Raw genomic sequence first — 12,412 nt, 5'->3', positions numbered from 1 at the left:
ACAACAAAAGTATAGCATTCATGTAGCTAAACGGATAATTTCATATGCACAATTTTTCAATATCATACTTACTTCACATTACCAACCCTTTTATTCATACACAAAGATCAACTTAGCCAAAGGCCGGTAGCTCATTTATCAACTGAGCGAATACTTATTTGTAAGGGCTCAACTAATTCAAAGCACATACGAAACATACCTTAATGTTGGGATGTTTCAAGCGTATTAACTGAAATTTTTACAGCAAGATCATTCATTCCCAAATCACGTACCTTCGGAATTTAACCGGATATAGCTACTCGTTCAAATGCCTTCGGGACATAGCCCGGTTATAGTAACTCGTACAAATGCCTTCGGGACTTAACCCGGATTTAGTAACTCGCACAAATGCCTTCGGGACTTAACCCGGATTTAGTAACTCGCACAAATGCCTTCGGATCTTAGTCCGGATTTAGTAACTCGTACAAATGCCTTCGGATCTTAGTCCGGATATGGTCACCTAGCACAAAGCCTTCGGGACTTAGCCCAGACATCATTCAAATAACCATGCACATTTAACAATAAATCATGGCACATTCGTATTTCGTTTTCGTTAGCAAAACTCAAACACAAGACACTTATCATTCTTGCAATTTCGGCTCAATAGCCACACACAAAGAGCATGATTTTGATTTGCTTAAAACATGATCTAATCAAATCATAATTTAAGCTCTTTTACTCAAGAACTTACCTCGGATGTTGTCGAACGATTCCGATAGCTATTCGACCACTTTTTCCTTCCCTTTATCGGATTTAGTTCCCCTTTGCTCTTGAGCTTAATTAAACAAATAAATTGATTTAATCATTTGAGCATCGAAAAGAGGAACACAAGGCACTTAGCCCATATTTATACATTAGACATTAAAGTCACATATGTACGGAATCATGAATCAAACTCAACATTTTAGCTAATTTTCCCCCTTGGCCGAATTTTCTAAGCCAAGACAAAAGCATCAATATGCTTGCCTCTAACCGAATACATGCAACACCAATCTCCTTCCTATGGCCGAATATGCATGTCTATGTTAGGGCCGATTGCAACACTTAATACATTCTACAAGTATGGTCACTTGTATTGACTAAACACCATTTTGTTTCAAGTTCAAAACTTGGCTAGTACACACATATATACACTAGTAAAGCATCCTCTCCCTTTCCATCAATTTAACACATGCATTACTCATTAATATACAAAAATTATATTCGGCCTTAGCACACAACTTGCTAGCCGATTCTTCTCCATCTAGCAACTAATGCACATATGTGCTCACTCAAAAATGCTAAAAAGGAGATTCAAGAATCATCAATCCACCATCACATGCATCATTAACAAGCTTCATATTTAGCATGCAATGGCATTAACACAAAATCCACCTAGGCCGAATATCATCCCCATGACATAGCAAAGATTTGAACCATGGGCTAATTAGAACTCAAGCTAGCAACTAAAAACATGCATGAATCTCATGGCACAACCTCAAACATACCTTGATCTAGATACAAGTATGGCCAAACCTCCTCCTAATCCTCTTCCAAACCAAACATGAAGCAAGAACTCCTTCCTCCTTCCTTTGAATTTTCGGCCAAAAGAAGATGAAAAAGGATGAACAAAAATTTTCTTTTCTTTTCTTTTACTCACGGCAATGGGGGGGCATGGATGAGACCATTCTTTTTTTTTCATCACTCCTCCCTTTCATTATTTAATTACCATGCTCATTATTTTATTGTTTCCACCCATGATGCACCAACACAACATGTCTATGACATGTCTTGCCCATCACACTTGGTCTACCATACTTGTCATGGCCGGCCACTACTAATAGAGGGGGGGAAATTGACATGCAAGTCCCCCCTTTTTCAACATGCACTAATAGGTCCTTATGCTTTGACCTATCACATTTCAAAATTTTCTCACATAAGTCCTATTTACTAAAACTCACATGCAATCGACTAAATCGAAGCTTGAAATTTTCACACATTCCTAATTACATATTCTAGACAATAAATATCACATTCAAACATTTCGGTGACTCGGTTTAGCGGTCCCGAAACCACTTCCCGACTAGGGTCAATTTTGGGCTGTCACAACTGGTGGGTTATTTGTAAGGATGAAAATTTAAAGGGGATGAGCTATGACGCTTAGTGTGAGTCCATTTACAATAGGATCAACGTAGACAGTTGTTAAGACCCATTGAATAACATCACATAAAATAATCACAACCAAATAACAATTTAGAGTATCAGCCTTACAATGTAGTCGTCAATGGTATCATAGTTTTCACAGTAGTAATTTCAAAGTATCGAATTTCCATATCATTCATAATGTGCACACATATATACATATATTATAACAAAAATCCAAATTTTGTATGCACATGATTTGGAAGATGTTGTACAGTTTTAAGTTTTTCACAAAATAGATCCTACCCCACCACTACACACCATAATGGGAGTTCCCCAAAACTCTTTTCTCCAGCACACTAGGATGCAGATAAACCACTATTGATTCACAGATAATAATTTTCATTTTGCTGTAGACACATAACGAGTCCCTATGGATGGAATCTGCCTTTGGTTGTGGGTTGACCATGTTCGGACGTACTAGCATCTAGAGTATGAATACTGTAACTAAAATATATAAAATTGAGGCAGTGTCATTAAGTATACGGGTTAAGTTGTAATATAGTTATAATAGAGTGGGTGAGTACTTCGAGGATCATACCCAAGTGAGGTGAGTTTCTAGATTAATTCTAATTTAAACACAAATAGATCTAACTAGTACTTTAAATAAACTATATTACGAATAAATATAAATAAGGGTTTTTTTTGTTTTTATAAACAATAGAAATAAAAATAACCAAAACATAAATAAAAAGGACCAAGAAAACATAAATAAAAAGGACCAAGAAAAACTAACTTATAAACTTAACCAATTCTAGGCATAGAGGACTAGCTCGCTTTGGTTGTAACACCCCTAACCCGTATCCGTCACCGGAATGGGGTTGTAAGGTATTACTGAACAAAAGCTCAATTCTGGATATACTCATAATAACTCAAATTATAATCATATAAATATAAGCATATAATTAGTTAAATATTAAACATTCATTAAAAACAAATCATATTACATATGTGCACATCATATGTTCAACACTCCACTGGTAATCGAATTTCTAATTGGAAATGAAAGATTTAACTTTTAATTCTTTACATGCACATCTTAAACCAACTAAAAGAATTCACATATTAATTTTTTCCTTAACTTAAATGTCATAGACAAATTCACTGAATGATTATATATGAATATGTATACATTTCATGAACCAATAATCACATCATGCATATTTAATTATATCAAATTCGGATTATTGTCAAACCATCATTGCTTAAATTTATTAAACTTAACTCACATACTCATATAAATGACCCGAATCATCTACATGCAAACAATTACCATTCAAGATAGAATTAATGATTTAAAGTACTCTCAAACTCATGGTAATTATCCTGTTTAAATTGCACAAAAGCAACCCAACTAATTAATTATGATTTGGTCATCAAATTAATCTTCAAATAATAATTTTATTTTAAATACAAATGCATATTTTTATTAAACCAAGACATCATATATACATAGATATATAAATGTAAAGGCCAATTCATCAATTAGCATATATATTAATTAAATTCAAAACTTCATTAAAACTACTCACCAACTGAAATAAACTACTACCATCTTTTCAAGTCCTAGCCGATTTATAGTAATATGTATCACTCAAACATACACATATTTATACAGCAAAATCACATACACCAACTAGAGCATTGTTCACGCTGACTTATTTAACCAAGCTCACCACACACATTTATATGTAATAACATAATCTCCAAATAGTATTAATTACAAAACTGATTACTCATTGTATCTATCATCACCACCAAGCCGATTCAAAACACATAATACCTAACACATATAACTTATAATTCCAAACATATACCATTTTAATCAAAATAAATTTACCCATGCCTAACATAATTAAATTCAAACTTAAAAATAAAACCATTTCCAATACATAATATACTTATCACGAATCAAACCACAATCAAGCATATCCGCATATTTCATAATCAAGATCATAAAGCATTATAGCTAAGCACACATAAAATCAAATTTAACCATAAATAGCAAGCCATTTTCGCATGGCCTTAGTTACATAACCAAAATCAACACTTCAAAAAAATATGTTCCAACCTGTACATGCCATAATTCGAGCTTAACTTATAAAGGTACCAAAATAGTTGATAGCGTGATGAACTTTACTGACAGTCCCCGAGCTTTTAGCTTGACTCCAAAATCTATCAAAACAGAGTAACATAACACACAGAGTAAGCTATCAAAGCTTAGTAAGTCATAAGCAAATAAACAACCAAGTGACATATTCAATTGATTATAATCAACCAAATTATAATAATATTAGCATATTCAACCTTAAGACTTCAAATAAAATACTTGAGAAATTTCCATAAACCATTTCTTCCACCTAGGCCGAATACTAACATGGTCATTCAAACCTATAATAATCAACTTCCAAAACAACTAATTATAAAAGAAAAATCATGCACACATATACTTAAAAAAAACATAAGCTCAAAAATCATATCATATCATAATGTACACTTATATATATATCCTATAAAGCCGATTTCGCATAGTCACATACACTTGCACATTATTATGTATTGTTCATTGATACTCAACTTATTTGGCACAAAGCCGAATACACATGCCAGTCTCATTTATGTTCTATATTACCAAATACACATAAAAAGAATGAATATAAAATACATACTTACATTATTACTGTTAGTCAACAAGTTAAATTCATACCTGGCCCTTTTAGCTCGTATTTCACTTCCAAACACAATTTACCTTTGCCCTATGAACCATTCGAAATTTGATAGGACACTCAGATAATCTCACAAGTCGTACAATACCAACGTCCCGGACGGGGTCTTACATGTAGTCACATATCGATGCCACTGTCCTAGACGGGGTGTTACTTGTAAACACATATCAAAATCACATATCAATGCCATGGTCTTACTTGCACACATATATCGGAATCCTATGTCATGACATATGTATCCTAACTATTTCTAAGGTTCATACGGGGCTTTCGGACGTTGTAACTCGGTCGAAACAAAATCGAAAGTGCAGTAGCTAAGTTTATCCATGTTCGGCCATAACATATATAAATACTAACATTTAATAACATCATATAAGTTTAGCATTTAATTGCCATTAAACACATCTATTTGCTTATAAACTTAACTCGAACGTCGTAAAACAGGACGGGGCTGCTAGTCGACAACTTTCGTTTTTCCCCAGTCCAAATCCGATTTCTTTGGTTCTTTATCTAAACATATTCAAATTAAGCTCATTCAAACATATTTTCATTCAATTTAGTCCAAAAACACATAAATGGGAAAATTAACATTTTACCCCTGACATTTACAATTTTTAATATTTAGTCCCTATTGCACAAAACACAAAATACACAAAATTTCAAAGTACCCATGTTAGGCAGAATGGTACCCATATCTATACAAGCCCATATATTTCATTAATTTCACATTTTAGTCCCTTAAATTATTATTTTTTCAATTTAGTCCTAATTACTCAAAATCATCAAAAACTTCAATACAAAACATGCTAATCTAAAACATATCTTTCAGTTTTCATCATCAAACAACAAAAATCACAAGCTATCAACAATGGCACAACTCAAAATATTCATCAAAATCAAAAATTAAAGCTTGGGTCTTGAAGATTACTAAGCAACGATCTCAAAAACATAGAAACTATCAAAAACCAAACAAAAATGAACCTTGATTGAGCTTGAGGAAGTGCCGAAACCTAGCTTTCTTTGTTTTCTTTTCTTTTGTTTAGTTTCGGTGATGAAGAACAAAGAAAATAAAATGAATTTGATTACTTTATTTTTAACATATATAAGTTTATTAACCAATTTACTTAGAAAACCTTAATGATATAATAATAAAATCATATAACATATGCCTTTAACCGTCCACTACACTTAATATTGGGCTTATTGCAACTTTAAGGCTTCCATTTCAATAGAAAAGTACAATTTAGCCCTTTTTAGAAAAACCATTGAATTTTCATTTTACGCGATTAAGTCCTTTTATTTAATCGGACACCTAAACGACGAAATTAAATCACGAAAATTTCACAGATATAAATTCACACAAAATAAACATAGAAAATAATTTTTAAATATTTTTCTGACTCAAATTTGTGGTCCTGAAACCACCATTCCGATTAGGGTCTAAATCGGGCTATTACATTGGTGGTCATAAGTAATTCCTATTTCGGGTTTCTATGCAATCAACTAGCCAAACCCTAGTAGGATCTCTTGATATTCCACTAAACTATTGAATCGGCAAGAACTACTTATCTCTCAACCTCACAGTCCAGACTGGTTTGGGGATAAGGTGTTCACAAATAGACCGTACAAAATTTGGTTTAATTCGCACCTAAATGACTTCCTAGGGTTTATATTCTTCATTTCCCAAACAACTAATTCACTAAGAAAACCCTACATGGTAATCAGTTAACCACACCTCCACTCACTAATCCCCTATATGAGAACTAGTTCCTCAAGGATCTCATGAACACAATAAACTTGAAGATAAAGATAAGCATAAATAGCAAATCAAAATAAAGGTTTAAGACAATCCTGAATTGTATTGATTGAAGTGAAGAATCCACAGTAGTTTGATCACGTTTACAACTCACGTTCTTCAAAGAACACAAATAGAGAAGAACTGAAATAAACCTAAAGCCTAAAAGGATGGAAAAACTTAAAAATAAATTTACAAAGAAAAACTTAAAATGTAAAAGCTCCCCTCCACAAGTGCTAAATGAGCCTATTTATAGAATTAGGGTAGTCGTCATCCTCAACCCCAGATTAGTTGGCGTTCTCATGTTTAATTTCCATTGTACAGACCAAAATACCCCTGACTCATAATTATTCATGTACAAGATCGGTGTCGCAACACTCTAGTGCCTGTGCCGTGACATCGAAGGAAACATGCTCAGGTTCAAGGAAAATTCATGGGTGTGACACGACACCAAAGGCGGTATAGCAATTCTGGCATTTTGCACCATCAAACTCCCCTTGTTGCAACACAGTGACCAGCTTTGAATTCTAACACTTTTGAATGGTCTCTTACACACCTAATAAGTATGTTAGCTCACCTTTAGGCCTCATTTTGGCCCTACGGTCAATAAAAGACTCAAAATACACTTTTTTCTTGAATTTAAACTAAAATATAAAACTTAACTAAAACATAATAAAAGTGCTTATATTTAAGCTCCTCAAGTACGATAACTAGTTTAATCTACTACACTGAATTATGATAGATCAAACTCCCCCAAAATTAAGTCATTGCTTGTCCTCCAGCAAGGCAACATAAAAACAAAAAGTAAAAGATGACCTTTGAGCAAGTATGGTACAAAGATTGGTTTTGGAGTACATAACTAGGAATTTTCTTATTTATACATAATCATAGCATGATACATAAATGACTTACCACTTTCAATATCAAACACCTAAATTCAATATATTACAAAGTATAAAGGCATTAGGGTTTTCAAATATATGCATCCATCAATAAATCATACATGTAATTTGATTATCCTAGTAAAATACATACATTTGTTAATGCAATTACTTAATATGATGTCAATTCATGAATAAGTAATTCACATAGGACTTTTTGTCTTGTAACATTTTGAGGCTTAGGACAGGTACGAAATTCAAGAATAGGAAGCATCAAAATGGTTTCAAGCATTAAAATTGTTTGGCACATTGCATTGTTCCCTATTCTTCCCCCTTAGTAACCCTTGCCTGGTCACCAGCTTATTTCTCCTTTTCTCACCTTTCTTATTTCTCCACATAGGAAGTAAGAACATAATACAACAACTACGTCTAGCTCACAATTTTTTGTGCACTATTGATTGGGTTTTTCTATTTCTATGACTTTATCACACATTTCACTCATAATGCATTTGATTTTTCATGTACTTTTCTACTTGTTTTTCTTGCTTTTGTGAATTTTTCTTTTGTTGCACATCTTGGCTAACCTATAATCACTATATGACACTAATCTTTCCAATTTCACTCTACTTATACAAAATCTACTGTGATGTATCTACCTATCCCTCAATATGTATGGTCAGATGTCTATAGTCATGCAGTTCAAGACCAAAGAAAAAATGGTGAATACAAATTACCATTTTTGGCTCGGGTTTTGCATGAAGGTTCATCAAGAAGTGCTTTCTGGCTCAAACATAGGTACTAAGGATGAATAAACCAGGTTAGCATTTTGGGTCTGGGTGTATACCAAATAATGCCTTAGGTCATCCGTAGGTATCTCATTATTCACAAATTGAATCAATCAAACAATAAAAAATTCAACTATTTATCATACATACTAGCATACTCATTTCTCTATACTCTCTATATCATTTGGTATATTTGATTACACAATGCCTATTTAGTGTGTAATATATATAACCTAGTAGTGTAAAAATAAAAAATTAAAATCTTTCACAATCATGCCAAATTTATAGTAAACACAATAAACCTATATGTATGCTCCTAACCAATCACTTGTATTTCTACAAGATAAAGCACACACTTGACAATTAAAAGAAAAGTATTAAAAAAAAATTTCCTAAGTTACCCCTACACTTTTAGATAACACATTGTCCATAATGTGCAACCCCAAAAGATAAGGAAAGAAGTTACCCGATTGATCGTGACATTGCTGTAATCTATTGATGGGTTCTCTTTGCCTTTCAAGTAAGGTTTTAACATAGAGAAAAAAACACATTTAATTGTACTATTTCTATAAATTAATTACAAGGCCCCAAAAAATAATCAACTATACTTTAAATAAATTTTCCTAGCTAGTATATGTATAATCCTAATGTATATTCATATGATCCTAAATATATAGATGTAAGGTTTTTTTATCCTCATTCATCTTCCTCTTGTAGTCCTCGTTTTCTCCTCTATTCTTTTTGCCTTCTATAGAGTATTACAGATTGTTTGTATAAGTCATCCCCTAATAATTTCATTGAAGGTTCACTCTTTATCTAGTCGATCCATTGGAACGCCTTCTATTTTACAGAATTTCATTTATAAACATGGAAAGAATGTTCCTTTTGATTGATCTTGTACACACTCAATCATACTTTGATAAATCCAGGTACCGATTCATATTTGTTTCTTTTCCAAGATTGTATATACCAGAATAGCCTGTATTGGGATAATATTGGAGATGTCTGTTGTGGGCCAGATTCTTGAACATATGAACTTAATCTAGATTTTTTCCCTTGGATTCATTAGAGCCTGATTTAATGTCACTGGTATCTTTGTTCTTGGTTGATACATCTAATCTTTTTTGCCTTCGGTTAAAAATTTTAAAACTCTTCCATGTCTATTTTTTAAAACTGTTTGGGATCTATTTTGAACATGTAATCACAATAATAATATGGGGCATCATAGAATTGAAAAATTCTTCTTTTTGTTACCAAATTGTTGACCCATTTGACTTTTATATGTGTTTGCATCCCATAATATGATATGTTGCTTCTCTTTCTTTTAATGCGAGATAAAATTCCTGCACAACATATATTCTTATTGGTTCTTCAGGTGGCAAGCAGAAGTTAGTCTATTCAAGTTTAGTAGCAATTTCCCACACTCATTTACAGTTCCACATTAAAAGGTCAAATCCCTATTCTTGGATAAATGTAATTGGTTGCAACTATTGTAGGTATTTGTCTATGTCGTTTACCTGGAATTCAATAGATCTATTCATAATTTTAAACAAAAATTTTAATACTTCAAGCCTGAATCTATTGTGTTTTCCCTTTCCGTAGTTTTTGACCTACTTGAAAGTCTACTAAAAGATTCTACAAATTTGAAGAAAAGAAAAAGGATTTTGTGTTCTAAAGGAAAATAATAATTAAAATGGGGTTGAGGTTGAGTTAAGGATGTTATTTATAAATACTTAATAATTAATTAGTCCTAAGTCTACTCGAATTTATTATAAACATGTCTTAAGTTAGTAAATTCAGACTACAGGTTACGTCAGGGTGTCGTGACTTCTCTATTTATTGTCGCGACATGTTATTCTAGTGTCACAACATGGAGAGCAGTTTCTGCCTTCTGTGAGCATTGTTGCTAAACCTCTGTTTATTTTACATTCTTCATCTATCTCCCATTCCTTTCCCAAAATTTCTCCCCTTTCAAATCGACTCCATAAAACCTTGCATTGCAACATTTGTGTTCCAATCACTTCTCTAGTCATCCTACCAAAATAATGTTTTACTCACCATTTGTTGATGAGAAAAGTTTGCCCTCTAATTCCAATCAATTCAATTGCCCCATGAGGTGTGATTTGGGTCTGTCCATCTTGATTTTAGTTTGCTAGGGAATAATTTCAATCTTGAGTTGAACAAAAGTACCTTTTGTGTAACAACCCTATCTTGTACCCGTCACCAGGGTTTTAGAGCATTACCAAAACATTCAGAATGAATTTTCCCTTAATCTATGTAAATTACTATTCATTTACTGAGATCATCCATAACATCCCTTGATCGGGCCCTCGAGGCGCAATACGAGCATTAGAATCGAACTGGACTTAGTCGGGACCTCTAAAAATTTTTCATGAAATTACAAAATTTTTCCAAGATGAAGGGCTCACACGCCCGTGTTAGGGGCCGTGTTTGACCTAGTGTAACTTTCTGACTTGTACACATGGCTGTGCTACACGTCAGTGTGCTAGGCCGTGTGGTTAATTAATTCAATTCAAAATTAGGTGCAGGTTTCGCACGACCAAGACACAGGCCCGTGTTCTAGGCCATGTGGCACACACGGCTAAGACACATGCCCGTGTCTCTACTCATGTGCTTAATTTTGAGCATTTTTTTCTCAAAATTAAGGTGCATTGGACACATGGTCTAACCACATGCCCATGTTACTAGGCCGTGTGTCACACACGGTCTAGACACATGCCCGTGTGTCTACCGATGTGGACAAAATGAAGCCATTTCTATATTCATTTCTCACCTAAAATTTCACCCATGACCTGCTCTTGAAACACACAATCAATACCAACCATTCCAAGTAGTTAAAATAGGCAAATTCATCATTTAACAAGACATACCATTACATGCATAAGTGTTTATAAACTTACCTTGGATTAACTTAGGCAATAGCAACCTTTGATAACATATTCATAACATAACACATATATATATGTATCATAATAATCTACTTAAGCAAACCAAAATGAACAATTACTAGCCTTTCCAATGGCTAGGTTACGGAATAACATTTCAAGCCACTATCGGCCAAGTTGTCCTATACATGCCATTATACCAAAATATTTTTACTAATTATACCCAAAATGACTAGTTGATAGTGTGATGATGCTCCATGATCTTCCAACCTTTATGAGCTTTTGAGCACTATAAGATAGGGAAAAAATAAAGAGAGGAAGCATTACATGCTTAGTAAGTTCATATAACGAAAACTAAACTTACCAATCTTGCTTATTAAATCTAGGCATACAATGTTATGTTTCCATCCATTTGGATAAATTTGCCTAATCACATACATTCAATCAAACAAGTTAGTCACCAAAATCTTCATATCAATCAACTAACATAGATGACCTCATCAAGAAATATTCTTTCAAGTCATTATCATTTCATCTCAAGATTTTCATGCCATGTCAAGAGTTTTCTGTCCATTCAATCATTGAATTCCGATGGATGCTCAAGTAGTACACTCGAAGTGTACGATTCAATAATTCATCAATTCGTTATTCAAGGGTACTCATTAGGGCACTTAACCAAGAAACACTCTCTCGAGCCACATATCGTATAATAGGATTACCAGTCCAAGCTAAATCCTTTATATAACGTATGCTCAGATGAGCTCAATTAGGATTACTAGTCTAAACTAAAACCTAATCATAACGTATGTTCGAGAGGTATTAAATCGGGATTATCCATCCGGGGTAGATCCTTTCTATAACATGGACAATGGGATTACTCATCTGAGCTAAATCCCATCCGTAACAAATGCAGGACCTTATTAGTTTCGGGAAAGCGTATATAATCATCGGAATTCACATTCAATCGAGACTTAACATTTTATCACCATTTCAAGTATGTATGAATTTTCCATCATAGCATACAAGTAAAGCATGTAAACATAAATCACATTACATATGAACACAACATTCAATTAACATAATTACATACCCGATTAAG

This window comes from Gossypium hirsutum, chromosome A02 (genome assembly GCF_007990345.1).
Source record: "Gossypium hirsutum isolate 1008001.06 chromosome A02, Gossypium_hirsutum_v2.1, whole genome shotgun sequence".
NCBI classification, from domain to species: domain Eukaryota; kingdom Viridiplantae; phylum Streptophyta; class Magnoliopsida; order Malvales; family Malvaceae; genus Gossypium; species Gossypium hirsutum.
The sequence above is the reverse complement of the archived record's forward strand: the minus strand, read 5'-3'. Positions refer to the sequence as shown.